The sequence below is a fragment of the Meles meles genome, chromosome 3, assembly GCF_922984935.1.
Source record: "Meles meles chromosome 3, mMelMel3.1 paternal haplotype, whole genome shotgun sequence".
In the NCBI taxonomy this organism is placed as follows: Eukaryota; Metazoa; Chordata; class Mammalia; order Carnivora; family Mustelidae; genus Meles; species Meles meles.
This window is the reverse complement of record NC_060068.1, coordinates 20,072,782-20,089,814: the sequence shown is the minus strand read 5'-3', so window position 1 is coordinate 20,089,814 and position 17,033 is coordinate 20,072,782.

The following is a 17,033-nucleotide window of genomic DNA, read 5'->3' as shown; positions in this document are numbered from 1 at the left end:
ATTCCCTTCCTGACATACTGTTTATGTCTATGTGCAATAGTTCTGTGGGAGAGGCACTATCTCTGGATTTTTCCTCTGTTGGATGTCCCTCCTCCTACTCATTTTGGTGAGAGGTGGTTGAGGGGATGTATAGCTGAATATATCAACCACGATCCAAGCCAACTGCACCCTGGAAAGTTTGGGGGCAATCAGAAGTCACCACCAAAAAGAAAGAACGAGAAAGAAAAAGAGAGAGATTGCGAGAGAGAAAGAGAGAGAAGAAAACCCAGCAAAAATGAGCCCCCAAAGTAAGATTTATGAGGTATATAAACAAGAAACAAACAAACAAAAAGATCAACAAAGTAAATGACTAGAATAAAAAAGAAGCCAGCCTAAATGAACCCCAAGACCAAGATTTATATAACAACTGAACAAAATCAAATACCTAGAAACACTGACAGGAAAATAAGATGGGAGAGTGGTTACAAATCCTCGATGTGGGAGAGAAAGCTTATTTCAGTTCTTCCTGGGTGCATCTTTATATCTTTGTTAAGGGACTCAACTTTCCAAAGATAAAGGGAAATTAAAACTGTTTTATATATAGGGGTAGTATCAAATAGGGAAAAAGGATTACCTTAAGGCTTATATCTATATGTCTATTAAAATATGAAAAAAAAAGAAAACGAAAGAAAAAGAAACACAGGTATATATATATGAAAAAAGTTCAAGTTAAACACTTATTATGAATTATGTTGTATTCAAACTTTAGTTGCAAAAATAAGTAGGTTAAAAAATTAACAGAACAGGGGAGCCTGGGTGGCTCAGTGGGTTAAGCCGCTGCCTTCAGCTCAGGTCATGATCCCAGGGTCCTGGGATCGAGCCCCGCATCTGGCTCTCTGCTCAGCGGGGAGCCTGCTTCCCTCTCTCTCTCTGCCTGCCTCTCTATCTACCTGTGATCTCTCTCTGTCAAATAAATAAATAAAAATCTTTAAAAAAAATTAACAGAACAATTATGAAAATGAATTAAAAACAAAACAAAGTTGTATCTATGAAATATATGGGTTGTTGGGTAATACCATGAGCTTAATATTTTGTATTCCACTGATGCTAGGGTTTTGCAGTTTGATGGGGACCCTGTGGTTGTCCTCTTGTTCTTTCGGCTTGCCTTTTGGAGGAGGGGCCTATTGAGTTATTCTACCTTCAATCTTGCTTGGGTTGAGTTGTCCTGCAGGTTATGAAGGCTCTGGGCTCTGTAGAAACTGGTTTTTCAGGGTTTTATTCTCTGTAGGTTTTTGTTCTTTGGAGGCTTTTTGTGGCTTTTAAAGGGTCAGAGCAAAGAAAATATCTGTCTGCACCCAGAACTTCGCCTGAGAGAGAAGTCTCAGGCTTTTCCCCTCTGGGTAGACCAGAACACAGACTCCCCCTCTGCAAAACTCTGCTGAACAGTGCAACTTCCCACAGGCGGTGTGCATTGCCAGCCACCCTCCCAGTGGTCAGCTGAGCCCTCCACTTGTCTCTGCACCCCCCATGACACTAAAATTGGGAGCGATTTTGGTCCAGGGAGGCTGCTTCTGGTAACTGCCCTGCCGGGACTGCTGTGTAGAGTCCAGGCCCACGCAAAAGTGCTCTGACCCAGTGGTTGTGGAGGTGAAGGAAGGCAGTACCATACTGTCTTGATGGTTACAGCTTTGTAATAGAGCTTGAAGTCGGAATTGTGATGCCATCAACTTTGGCTTTCTTTTTCAACATTCCTCTTGCTATTCAGGGTCTTTTCTTGTTCCATATAAATTTTAAGATTATTTGATCCACTTCTTTGAAAAAAAGTAGTGGTATTCTGATATGGATTTCATTAAACTGCTGATTTCTCTAAATAGCATAGACATTTTCACAATATTTGTTCTTCCAATCCGTGAGCATGGAACATTTTTTTTTTCTCATTTCTTTGTGTCTTCCTCAATTTCTTTCATGAATGCTCTATAGTTTTCTGAGTGCAAATTCTTTGCCTCTTTGGTTAGATTTATTCCTCTGTATCTTATGGTTTGGGGAATAATTGTAAATGGGTTCAACTCTTTAATTTCTATTTCTTCTGTCTTGTTGTATAGAAATACAACTGATTTCCATGCATTGGCTTTATATCTTGATATTTCACTGAATTTCTATACGAGGTCTAGCAGTTTTGGAGTGGAGTCCTTTGGGTTTTCCACATAAAGTGTCATATCGTCTACAACGAGTGAGAGTTTTACTTCTTATTTGCTAATTAAGATGCCTTGTATTTGTTTTGGTGATCTGATTGTTGAGGATAGGACATCAGTACTATGTTGAATGGCAATGGCGACAGTGGACAGCTCTTCTATGGTTCTGTCCTTAGGGGAAAAGCTCTCAGTTTTTCCAAATTGAGAATGATATTTGTTGTGGGTTTTTCATACATGGCCTTGAATATATTGAGGTATGAACCCTCTATCCCTATGCTTTGAAGAGTTTTTATCAAGAAAGGATTCTGGTTTTTTTTTTGTGAAATGCTCTTTCAGCATCTATTGAGAGTTTCATATGGTTCTTAATCTTTCTTTTATTACTGTGTTGTATCACATTTATTGATTTGCTGATGTTGAACCAACCTTGCAGCCCAGAAATAAGTCGCACTTGGTCATGGTAAATAATAATTTTAGTGTACTGTTGGATCCTATTGGTTAGTATTTTGGTGAGAATTTTTATGTCCATGTTCATCAGGGACATTGGTCTGTAATTCTCCTTTTAGATGGGTCTTTGCTTGGTTTTAAGATTAAGGTAATGCTGACCTCATGAAGTGAATTTGAAAGTTTTCCTTCCATTTCTGTTTTTTGGATTAGTTTCAAGAGAATGAGTATTAATTATTCTTTTTTCTGTTTTGTTTTTAGAGCATTTTTTTATTTGTTTATTTTCAGCATAACAGTGTTCATTGTTTTTGCAACACACCCAGTGCTCCATGAAGTACGTGCCCTCCCTATTACCCACCACCTGGTTCCTCAACCTCCCACCCCCCCCGCCCCTTCAAAACCCTCTGGTTGTTTTTCAGAGTCCATAGTCTCTCATGGTTCATCTCCCCTTCCAGTTTCCCTCAACTCCCTCTTCTCTCCAACTCCCCATGTCCTCCGTGATCTTTGTTATGCTCCACAAATAAGTGAGACCAAATGATATTTGACTCTCTCTGCTTGACTTATTTCGCTCAGCATAATCTCTTCCATTCCCGTCCATGTTCTACAAAAGTTGGGTATTCATCCTTTCTGATGGAGGCATAATATTCCATTATGGGTATGTACCACATCTTCCTTATCCATTCATCCGTTGAAGGGCATCTTGGTTCTTTCCACAGTTGGGCGACCGTGGCCATTGCTGCTATAAACATTGGGGTACAGATGACTGTTCTTTTCACTACATCTGTATCCTTGGGGTAAATACCCAGCAGTGCAATTGCAGGGTCATAGGGAAGCTCTATTCTTAATTTCTTGAGGAATCTCCACACTGTTCTCCAAAGTGGCTGCACCAAATTGCATTCCCACCAACAGTGTAAGAGGGTTCCCCTTTCTCCACATCCTGTCCATAACACGTGGTTTCTTGTCTTGCTAATTTTGGGCATTCTAACTGGTGTCAGGTGGTATCTCAATGTAGTTTTAATTTGAATCTCCCTGATGGCTAGTGATGATGAACATTTTTTCATGTGTCTGATAGCCATTTGTATGTCTTCTTTGGAGTGTCTGTTCATATCTTCTGCCCATTTTTTGATATGATTATCTGTTGTGTGTGTGTTGAGTTTGAGGAGTTCTTTATAGATCCTGGATATCAACTTTTGTCTGTACTGTCATTTGCAAATATCTTCTCCCATTCCGTGGGTTGCCTTTTTGTTTTGTTGACTGTTTCCTTTGCTGTGCTGAAGATTTTGATTTTGATGAATTCCCAGAAGTTCATTTTTGCTTTTGTTTCCTTGGCCTTTGGAGACATATCTTGAAAGAATTTGCTGTGGCTGATACCGAAGAGGTTACTTCCTATGTTCTCCTCTAGGATTCTGATGGATTCCTGTCTCACAATGAGGTCTTTTATCCATTTCAAGTTTATCTTGTGTACAGTGTAAGAGAATGGTCAAGTTTCATTCTTCTCCATATTGCTGTCCAGTTTTCCCAGCACAATTTATTGAAGAGACTGTCTTTTTTCCATTGAATATTTTTTCCTGTTTTGTCGAAGATTATTTCACCATAGAGTTGAGAGTCCATATCTGGGCTCTCCACTCTGTTCCACTGCTCAGTGTGTCTGTTTTTATGCCAGTACCATGCTGTCTTGGTGATCACAGCTCTGTAGGAAAGCTTGAAATCGGGTAACGTGATGCCGCCAGTTTTGTTTTGTTTTTCAACATTTCCTTAGAAATTTGGGGTCTTTTCTTTTTTTTTTTTTAAAGATTTTATTTATTTCTTTGACAGATAGAGATCACAAGTAGGGAGAGAGGCAGGCAGAGAGAGAGAGAGAGGAGGAAGCAGGCTCCCTGCCAAGCAGAGAGCCCGATGCGGGGCTCGATCCCAGGACCCTGGGATCATGACCTGAGCCGAAGGCAGAGGCTTTAACCCATTGAGCCACCCAGGCGCCCCTGGGGTCTTTTCTGATTCTGTACAAATTTTAGGATTCTTTGCTCCAGCTCTTTGAAAAATACCGGTGGAATTTTGATCAGAATGGCATTAAAAGTAAAGATTGCTCTAGGCACTATAGACTTTTTAACAATGTTTATTCTTCCAATCCAAGAGCATGGAATGGTCTTCCATTTTTTGTGTCCTCTTTAATTTCTTTCATGAGTGTTCTCTAGTTCCTCAAGTACAGATCCTTTACCTCTTTGGTTAGGTTTATTCCCAGGTATCTTATGATTCTTGGTGCTATAGTAAATGGAATTGATTCTCTAATTTCCCTTTCTGTATTTTCATTGTTAGTGTATAAGAAAGCCACTGATTTCTGTACATTGACATTGTATCCTGCCACGTTACTGAATTGCTGTATGAGTTCTAGTAGTTTGGGGGTGGAGTCTTTGGGGTTTTCCATATAAAGAATGATGTCATCAGTGAAAAGAGAGAGTTTGATTCTTCCTTGCCAATTTGCATACCTTTTATTTCTCTTTGTTGTCTGATTGCCATTGCTAGGAATTCTAATACTATGTTGAACAAGAGTGGTGAGAGTGGGCACCCTTGTCGTGTTCCTGATCTCCACGGGAAGGCTGCAAGCTTTTTCCCATTGAGGATGATATTTGCTGTGGGTCTTTCATAGATAGATTATATGAAGTTCATGAATGTTCCCTCTATCCCTATACTTTGAAGCGTTTTAATCAGGATCGGATGCTGGATTTTGTCAAATGCTATTTCTGCATCAATTGAGAGGACCATGTGGTTCTTCTCTCCTCTCTTATTGATTTGTTCTATCACACTGATTGATTTGCGAATGTTGAACCAACCTTGTAACACAGGGATGAATCCCACCTGGTCATGGTGGATAATCTTTTTAATGTGCTGCTGGATCCTGTTTGCTTGGATCTTGTTGAGAATCTTAGCATCCACATTCATCAGTGATATAGGTCTGAAATTCTCCTTTTTGGTAGGGTCTTTGCCTGGTTTGGGGATCAGGGTAATGCTGGCTTCATAAAAAGAGTCTGGAAGTTTCCCTTCTGCTTCAATTTTTTGGAACAGCTTCAGGAGAATTGGTGTTATTTCTTCTTTGAAAGTTTGGTAGAATTCACCAGGGAATCTGTCATGGCCTGGGCTCTTGTTTTTTGGGGAGTTTTTTGATCATTGCTTCAATCTTGTTACTAGCCATTGGTATATTCAGGTTGTCAATGAAGTGTCTTAATTCTCATTGATTTCCATGAATTTTTTAAGTTCTTCTTTGATCTCCTGGTTGATCCAAGCATTCTTAAGCAAGGTGGTCTTTAGCTTCCATGTGTTTGAGTTCCTTCTGAACTTTCCCTTGTGATTGAGTTCCAGTTTCAAAGCATTGTTATCTGAGAATATGCAGGGAATAATGTCAGTCTTTTGGTATTGGTTGAGTCCTGCTTTGTGACCCAGTATGTGGTCTATTCTGGAGAAGGTTCCATGTGCACTTGGGAAGAATGAGTATTCTGTTGTTTTAGGGTGGAATGTTCTGTATATGTCTATGAGGTCCATCTGGTCCAAAGATTCATTCAATGCTCTTATTTCTTTATTGATTTTCTGCTTCAATGATCTGTCTATTTCTGATAGAGGCGTATTACGATCTCCTGCTATCAATGTATTCATATCAATATGACTATCTTGATTAATAGTTTTCTTATGTAATTGGGTGCTCCCATATTGGGGGCGTAGATATTTATAATTGTTAGATCATCTTGGTCCCTTTAAGAATGATGTAGTGTCCTTCTGTATCTCTGAGTACAGTCTTTAGTTTAAAATCTAATTTATCTGATTTGAGAATCGCTAACCCAGCCGTCTTTTGAGGCCCATTGGCATGAAAGGTGCTTCTCCATCCCTTCACTTTCAGTCTGGGTGTATCCTTATGTTCAAAATGGGTCTCTTGTTGACAACATATGGATGAGTCCTGTCGTTTTATCTAATCTGCAACCCTGTGTCATTTTATGGGCGCATTTAGGCCATTCACATTGAGAGTGATTATTGAGATATAGGTTTTTATTGACATCGTGTTACCTTTGAAGTCTTTCTGTCTGTAGATTGTTTCTATTTTTCTGTTCAATGATATACTTAGGATTTTTTCTCTTTAAAATAACCTCCCTTAATATTTCCTGCAGTGTCAGCTTGGTGGTTGCATAATTTTTTAAGCCTTGGCTTTCTTGGAAACTCTTTATCTCTCCATTCATTTTAAATGTCAGTCTTGCTGGATAGAGTATTATTGGCTGCATGTTCTTCTCATTTAGTACTCTGAATATATTTTGCCAGTCCTTCTTGGCTTGCCAGGTCTCTGTGGAGAGGTCTGATATTATTCTAATGGGCTTTCCTATGTATGTAAGGAGCTTCTTTGTCCTAGCTGCTTTTAAGAGGGTCTGTCTTGAAACATAATTCCTCATTTTAAATATAAGGTGTTGTGAGAACCTTTAAGAATCTAAAATCTTGGGGGGAAATCTCTCTGCCAATAGTTCATGAACGTTGTTTCCATTCGTGAGACTGGGAATTTTCATAGACATCTTCTTCCACTATATCTTCTAGAATTCTTTCTTTAACCTCCCCTTCAGGGACTCCAATAATTCTGATGTTGGAACGTTTCATGGCATCATTTATTTCCCTGATTCTGTTTTCGTGGCTTCTGAGCTGTTTGTTCCAGGCTTCCTCCTGACCCTTTCTCTCTGTTTGTCCTCCAGATCACTAATTCTATCTTCTGTCTCAGTTACCCTAGCTTTTAGAGAATTTAGATTAGATTGGAACTCATTGAGAGTATTTTGAACATCATCCCTGGTGACTTTCAGTTCTGCCCTAATCAATTCTGTTTGGTCATCCATGGCTTTCTCCAACCTAGCTTTTGCCTGGAGAATTGTTAGTCTGAATTCCCTTTCTGACTTATTGTCTATGTTGGTAGCCATTAGCTCTGTTGGAGAAGGTCCATCCTCTGTATTTTTCTTCTGTTGGGTATTCCTCCTCCTATTCATTTTGCTAAGAGTTTACTGAACAGATGCAGCTGGATTTATCGATTGTGGTGCAGTCAAGATGCACCCTGGAATGCTTCTGTGCAATCAGGATTCCCCATCCAAATGAGAGAAAAACAGAAAAGAAAAAGAAATAGAGTAGAAGAAAGAAAAAAAAAAGGAAATGAAAAAAGGAAAAAAAAAAGAGAGAGAGAGAGAGGGAGACAGGGAAAAAATAGAAGATAAAAGAGAAGGCTCAGCCCAAATGGGCCCCAAGGTAAGATTCATGAAATATCTAAACAAAAACAGACAAACAAAGAGCCTGATAAAAGTATATGACAAGATATATATGCAAAAAAAGGGAAGAACCTCATCAGAAAGAACCCCAAGTATAAGATTTATATATTATCAGGACAAACACAAATTCACAGAAACACTGGCAGAAGGAAAAATTGGGAGAGTGGTTATAAATTCTCAGTGTGGGCGAGGAAGTTTTTTTGATTCTTCCTGGATGTATGTTGATTTTTTTTTAAGGGACTCAACTTTCCTAAGTTACAGGGGGATTAGAAACTGGTTTGCCTATAGGTGTAGCATTGATTGGGGAAAGGGGATTACCTTGAAGTTTAACTCTATATGTATATTAGAAAATAAAAATTTAAAAAGAATAAACTAGACTAAGCTAAGTTAAAATTTTAAAAAAATTAATAAATAGAAAAGAAAAAGAAAAACACGGGTGTATGTATCAAAAAGTTCAGGTTAGAAGGTTATTAAGGAATTTGATGTACTGGACATCTCAGTGTGATGGCAAATAAGTTAAAAATTATCTGTATGTATTAAAAAAAAGAACCAGAATATTGGTAAAGAGATAAAAATAAAAGTTGTATTTATGAAGTAGTGGTGGTTGTTCTCTTGTAGTTTTCTTTCTTTCTTTTTTTTTTTTTTTCTTCTTTCCTGCTTGGTTTTCTGGGGGAGGGCCTGCCACGTGGAGCAAACTGCACCCCGACCTTCCTCTAAGAGAGAAGCCTCAGAATGCTCTGCAGAGCTGCTTGCAGAGTCGGTTCTGAGTCATGTTCCCTGGGGATGCAGGAGCTCCTCGTTGTACCCAATACCAGGGCAGTGGCGGCTGTCTGGGCAGCTTCAGACCACCAGAGAGATTCCAAGCAGAGATCGCACACTGAGATTTTCCCACTGTCCCGGGCTGGGAATGTCTGGTATTTCCGGATGTCAGAGCTCCAGGCTAGCACCTATGAGCACCTCTCCCAGGGGAGTGTGTGGGAGGCGAGCCTTTCAGGATTACCATCTGGCCAGGCTCCCAGCCCCTCACAGGAGCTGGAACCCACTTGTTCTCAGGCGTGCTGGCAGCTCAGGTGCGGTGGCAGCTCAGGGACCGTGACCCAATTTCTCCGCCGCACTCTCTCTGGCTCAGTGCCAGGGGAGGCTGTCCTGGGTCGGGGGGACTTAGGTCCCTGTCCCTAACCGCCCCCGATTCCCACTATTTCCCCCTGGGATCCTTTGCTCTTCTTGTTTTTTGAGTGCTTTCAACCAGACTCCAAGTTAATGACGGTCCCCAGATGCAGGGCACTCACGTATTGGGGTATTACTTTCCAATCGGTCACCTCTGGTGGCTCCCTCCCCCTTTTGTTTATCTTCCGATATCAGTCTGATGTCCCCACTCTGCTTTACCTGCCACTGGCGTCTTCTTCTCCTGTAGAGATCCAGACGTGTATAATTCTGATCTCAGGCTGATTTCATGGGTGGTCGGAGTTCTTTGGTAGGTAATCAGCTCACTTTAGGGTACAGGTTGAAACGGCGCCTCCTCCTACATCCCCGCCATCTTGACTCCCCCTTATTCTTTCAATGTTTGGTAGAATTCCCCTCTGAAACTGTCTGGATCTGGGCTCTTGTTTGTTGGGATATTTTGGTGACTGTTTCAATCTCCTTAGTAGTTATGGGTCTGTTCAGGTTTTCTATTTCTTCCTGGTTCAGTTGTGATAGCTTATATTTATATACATTCACTATATACATTTATATATACATTTATTTTTATATATTTTTATAAATTTAATATATTTTTATATATTATATATATACATATAAATATATATATTTATGTACATTCACTATATACATTCACTATACATTTATATACATATATATTTATATACATTCACTATGAATGTATCCATTTCTTCCAGAATGTCAAATTTGCTGGCGTAATTTACTCATAATATGTCCTTCTAATTATTTGCATTTCTTTGGATGTTTGATGTGATCTCTCCTCTTTCATTCATGATTTTATTATTTTAGGTCATTTCTCTTTTCTTTTTGATAAGTCTGGCCAGGTGTTTATCAATCTTATTAATTCTTCCAAAGAACAAGCTCCTAGTTGCCCTGATCTGTTCTTTTGGTTTTTATTTCATTGATTTCTGCTCTGATCTTTATTATTTCTCTTCTCCCACTGGGCTCAGGCTACATTTGTTGTTCTTTTTCCTACTCCTCCAGGTGTAGGTTTAGATTGTGTATTTGAGAACTTTCCTGTTTCTTGAGAAAATCTTGTAGTGCCATATACTTTCCTCTTAGGATGGCCTTGGCTGTGTCCCAAAGGTTTGGGATAGTTGTGTTTTCATTTTCACTTGTTTCAATGGATTTTCCTTATTTCTTCATTAATTTCCTGGTTGACACACTCATTCCTTAGTAGACTGTTCTTTAGCTTCTATGTATTTGAGTTCTTTCCAACTTTCCTCTTGTGCTTGAGCTCTAGTTTCAAAGCATTGTTGTCTGAAAAATTGCAGGGAATGATCCCTATATTTTGGTACCATTTGAAACCTGATTTATGACCTAGGATTTGATATATTCTGGGGAATGTTCCATGTGCACTAGCGAATGCTGTGCATTCTATTGTTTTGGGATGGAATGTTCTGAATATATCTGTGGTGTCCATCTGGTCCAATGTGTCATTTAAACCCTTTCTTTCCTTGTTGATCTTTTGCTTAGATGATCTGTCCATTTCAGTGAGGGATATGTCCAAGTCCCCTACCATTATTGTTTTATTCTGCATGTGTTTCTTTGGTTTTGTTATTAATTGATTTATATAGTTGCCTGCTCCCATGTTAGGGCATAGTTATTTAAAATTGTTAGATCTTTTTGTTAGACAGACCCTTTAAGTATGATATAAGTATCCACATTTTATCAGCTAAGTCACACAGCTATTGCTTGTGTGAGTAATCAAGAAAACATACTTATCCCATATATTTGGAAGAGGTGTGTGTTTGAGAGTGAGTTAATATTTCTTAACTAATAATTTAATCTATGCAAATTCTGTTCAGTTTTTCAATACATATTATATGGGATCAGCTATTTGTCAGATATAGAAGTCAGTTTTTAATGTATATTCATTTGAGTACAGAGAGGCAGAAACAGACACAAACACAGATAATGCCACTCTATGAGAGGAAAAAGTAAAGCAAAATCAAAAATTAAACAACAACAACAACAACAAAAAAACACAAAAACTCTAATAACCCAAAAGTACAACATGTAGAAAAATGTTGGTGTATTTAAATTGGAGGAACAGGGAGAGATTGTCTTTTATAGAGACCTCTCAGTACAGAACTAAGGAAATTAAAAGTGAATATGCATATGCCTGATAATAAAGTGTTCAAAGGAATTGAACTAATTTCCTAAAGCAGGAACCTTGTAAGAATGTCCAAAAAATGAAAATTAGGAAAATATTATGGAATATAATAAAATGTATATTTATTCTAGAATTTGCATGGGTAAGTAAAGGACCCAGAATAACCAACAATATATTAAAGGGAAGAACAAAGTTGGTCCGATAAAACAGAATAGCAAGAATTGTGATAAAGCTGCAGTAATCAAGGCAGTGTGATGTTGGCAAAATAGTAGACATGTAGATCATCAGAAAAGAATAGAACCCAGAGATAGACACACACTAATATAATAACTTGATCTTCGACAAATAAGCAAAAACAAAACAAATGGAGAAATGTAGTCTTTTCAATAAAGCTGCTGGAAGAACTGCTTGTACATAAGAATTAATTCTTCATTTCTCCATAATGAGGTAGGTGAATTTCATTAGAATTGAAAACTTTTGCCATGTGAAAGACTATGTCTAGAGCGTAAGGATGTAAGAAGCACATTTTGAGATCTTACTAACAAAACCACATCTGTTATCCAAAATATTCAAATAATTTTTTTTAAGATTTTATTTATTTATTTGACTGACAGAGATCACAAGTAGGCAGGAAGGCAGGCAGAATGAAAGAGGAAGGGAAGCAGACTCCCTGCTGAGCAGAGAATCTGAAGTGGTGCTCAATCCCAGGACCCTGGGATCATGACCTGAGCCAAAGGCAGGGACTTTAACCCACTGAACCACCCAGGATCCCCTACTCAAAGAATTCTTAAAGTCAACAATAAGGAAACACCTTGATTTAAAAAAAAAATGGACCAAATACCATAAGAGACACTATACCCCCCAAATTAAATAAAAATAAATAAATAAATATAGATGGAAAATAAGCATGTGATAAGATGCTTCACATATTATGTTGCATGAAAATACATTAACATACATTGCACATCTATCAGAGTATCCAAAATCCAGAACACTAACAACAACAAATGTGGACCAGGATGTGAAGCAACAGTGACTCTCATTCACTGCTGGTAGGAAAGCAAAATTCTACAGCCATTTTCAAAAATAGCTTGTCAGTTTCTCATTAAACTCAACAAACTCTCACCACACAATCTAGCAATTATCCAAAATAATTGAAAATTCATTGTTCACACAAAAACCTCATGTGGATATTATTCATAATTGATAAAACTCAGTAGCAACCCTCAAGTCCTCCAGTAAGTGAATGGTTAAGTAAACCATTGTGTATCCAGAAAATGAAATATTGTTCTACACTAAAAGTAAACAGCACTTATCAAGACATAAAAAGACATGGAAGAACCTTAAACACATACTAAGAAATGAAAGAACCCAAACTGAAAAGGCCACATAATGTATGATTCCAGCTATATAATATTTCTTGTCAAAAGGACAAAACCATGGAGACAGGGATTGGGGAGGGATAGGGGTTAAAAAGTGGAAAACAGAAGTTTTTTGGGATGATGAATCTATCCTCTATTATACTATAGTAATGAATCCAAGTCATTATACATTTGTTCAAACCTATAGAATGTATAATACCAGGCATAACTCTTAGGTTAGCCATGCTTTTTGGTAACTGAGATGAATCAGTGTGGGCTTATCAAATGTAACAAATGTAACACCATGGTGAGGGATGTTTATAATGAGTGAGACCAGGGATGTGTGGGGAAGAGGTATATGAAAATCTTTGTATCTTCCTTGCAATTTTGTTGTGAATCTGAAACTACTCTAAAAATAAAGTTTACAAAAATAAAAAGAATACAAGTGTATACATTTGGACAAATGTTACTCATAAATATAATTCATTATGATAAATAAAATACCAGAAAATTGAATCTATCAGTAGACAAGTGAATGCTATATTTAAACATACTTTAATAATTGCAGATTCCAAAGATGTACCAGTTTTAGGATTAATTCAATTTTTTTTTCATTGAAAATTATGTCATTCATGTTGTCAGCTCCTAATTTAGGTTTTACCATTAGAAGAGTAAACGACATCTTATTTTAATGTTCAGAAGCCTGCATTCTAATGAGGGACTGTGCCACGAATGCATATATAAATGTACAGATAATACAATTCAAACAATGGCAACAGTTATGTACTTAAAAACAGCAAGACAATGGATAGAATGTTATGACACACTCTGTCTGCCTGTGCTCACTCGTGCTGCTCTCTCCCTCTTTTTCTAAAAAAAAAAAAAAAAAGGAATGCTATGGCACTCTTAAGTTGTTTGGTCAACCGAAGTTCTTTAATCAGTAATATTTGAAAAATATCTGAATGTGCTGAGGGAGCTAACTGAAGGCCATTTATGCAGAAAAGAAGTTTTAAGAGAGGGAACAGCAGTGCAAAGACCTTGAGACCATGAGGAAAAACAAACAGGACAGCAGTACAAATCCAGTGAGGGAGGGGCATACTATGGGTAAGTTCTGAGATAAGCAATTTATGGAAGTTTATACGATTTGGTTTTATTTAAAATCTATTGGATAAATTTCAGTAGAGAAATGTGTCACCTGGCTAATTTTTCTAGAGAATACTTCTGGATGTGTCATGGAGATATCTTAGAAGAAAAAAAAAAAGATGAAAATCAGAAGAATGGTTAAAAGTTCTTCACGGTACCAAGGCAAGGGACAATGGTGTCTGAGTCTAAGAATCTGCAGGGGAGATGCTAAGAAGTGAATGTATGGAACCTGTTCTAAAGATGCAGTGAACAGCTATGCTGGCAAATTAGATATAAGGTAAGATGTGGGTCATATATACAGTGTATATATATATACAGTGTATATATATTACTCAGTAATATATGCCTCGGTACCAAGGCAAGGGACAATGGTGTCTGAGTCTAAGAATCTGCAGGGGAGATGCTAAGAAGTGAATGTATGGAACCTTTTCTAAAGATACAGTGAACAGCTATGCTGGCAAATTAGATATAAGGTAAGATGTGGGTCATATATACAGTGTATATATATATACAGTGTATATATATTACTCAGTCATCAGAAAGAATGAATTCCTACCATTGACATTGACGTGGATGAAATGAGAGTATTATACTAAGTGAAATAAGTTAACCAGAGAAAGAAAATTATTATACACTTTCACTCATATGTGGAATATAAGGTATAGTTCTGAAGACAATACAGGAAAGGAGGGAAAACTGAATGGACAAACCATGAAAAACTCTTGACTCTGGGAAACAAATCGAGATTTGGAGATAGAGGGGAAGGTAGGGGATTGGGTAATATTGTGATGGGCATTAATGCAGGCACATGGTGTGATAAGCCCTGGATGTCATTTGCAACTAATGAATCATTGAATATTATATCAAAACCTAATAATGTAGTGTATGTTGGCTAATTGAATTTAAATTAAAAAAAATATGTTAGAGAAAGAGAAGAGTCAATAATGTTTTTAAATTAGAGAAAAACTATGACATCACACAAATGGGGATAAAATTTTTGTTAAACAGGAATACAAATTCCCATAGAAAACTAAAAGCAGGGCGCCTGGGTGGCTCAGTGGGTTAAGCCGCTGCCTTCGGCTCAGGTCATGATCTCAGGGTCCTGGGATCGAGTCCAGCATCAGGCTCTCTGCTCAGCAGGGAGCCTGCTTCCCTGTCTCTCTCTCTGCCTGCCTCTCTGTCTACTTGTGACCTCTCTCTGTCAAATAAATAAATAAAATCTTAAAAAAAAGAAAACTAAAAACAACACACACACACACACACACACACACACACACATTTTTTGTATTGCAGTCCAAAAAGAGTCTATAGTATAGTAAAAGCCATAGTTATATTGTACGAAAAAATAAAACACTTAATAGTATCAGGGCATTAAATACCAGATAACATGCATTTTTAAAAAGATTTTATTTATTGATTAGACAGAGAGATAGAGAGCATAAGTAAACAGAGTGACAGGCAGAAGGAGAGGGAGAAGCAGGTCCTCCACTGAGCAGGGAGTCCAGTGCAGGCTCAATTCCAGGATCCTGGGATCATGACGTGAGCCAAAGGCAGCCGCCTAACTGAATAAGCCACCCAGAAGCCCAAAAGGTAACATGCATTTATCTCAACATTATCCTAGAAGCAGCGACCATGCATAGGGGTAGTAATTATCTCTGAAAACAAATGAACAAAAATATTAGCTTTTCCAAAACAAGCAAAATCAATCATTGTGTATGATATAAATTATCTAGAATATAGTTGGATTTTACTGGGAAACCGTAAGAATGATTAGAAAGTGTAGGAGACACCCAATTAATATAGAAAAATGACAGACCCTAGAGAGTTAGAAATTCTACTTTATGGTTACAAATGTACCAAAACTTACACGTCTTGAACATAAATTCGTCAAGAAATTTGTAGTATTTATATATGGTCAATTTTTCCCTGGAACTTTGTGAAGGAGGAGGTAAGTAAATGTATTATGTTTCTACAAGTTAAGGACGATTATAGAGTATAGGATAGAACATACAATTGTAACTCCATTCCAATGGACTCCATAAAAGTTGTGGAATTCTAATTCAAATTATAATTTTTCTAGGGTCCTTTTGGGGGTATTCATTTGAATTTGAAGTGCAGGGATATCATGATGAAGCTACATACACAAATAACACGTTTCCATGAATAATTATCATGTTCTAATATGCACCCTTAACCCACTACCCAGTGCACATTTTTAAAATCTGCTACATCACATCCTTGAATACCTGTCTCTAACAATATGAGTTTGCTTGCTTGCTTTCTCTCTTTCTTTCTTTTCTTCTTTCTTTAAAATGTAGGCCTCTTTCAATATGTGTATTATTCCATAATATAGTCTTAAACATTTAACGACAATTTCTTAATTTAATAAAATACTCAATGCTAAAAGTTCAATGATTCGTGTACATATATGTACAAATCATAATCCAGAAGAAATGCATCTAGTTAATTTAATACATTTTAAGTCTCTTTTAGTATATACATTATCCTCCTCACTTAAAAATAGTATTATCTGTTAAAGAAGCTGAGTTATTTATTCTATAGAATAACATTCACCCTAGATTTTTCTGGTTTAATATCCATATTGTTAAGGAGCAAGAACTTTGTTTATTGCTTGTGGATTATTCCAAGTAATATAAGAGAGAAATCAGCAACATGAACTTACTGTTAGTTAGCAGAATATATTGTAAAATGCTGTTATAAGTGAAGAGTATAGTTCTCATGTAATAAATAAACAAACAGTACAGAGGATCAGAATTCAAAGCCCTGAAGATAACACAAATGAATTTAACACAAAAGAAGGGAAGGCTACACAAAAAAATGATGATAACAGTGTGTTATTGAAAAGCATAACCAGGAAAATTGGTGAGTCAATCTGGAATAAAAAAAAATTCAGATTCTACAATTAACACCAAATTCCCAAATTAACTTCAAATAGGTTAAACTTCAAAATTTTCACTCTGAAATCATAAAAGTACTAGAAAAATATAGATATTTTTGTTTTATTATTTTCTGAAAAGGGGAGTCATCTTTTCTTAACATGACACATAAAAGAAACCCTACAAAATCTACTTAAAGTATTTTGAAATTTAAGAAATGAACTTTTAGTTCTGGGTGCAATTGTAAATGGGATTGACTCCTTAATTTCTCTTTCTTCTGTCTTTTTGTTGGTGTACAGAAATGCAACTGGTTTCTGTGCATTGATTTAATATCCTGACACTTTACTGAATTCCTGTACAAGTTCTAACAGCTATAAGATACCTAGGAATAAACCTAACCAAAGAGG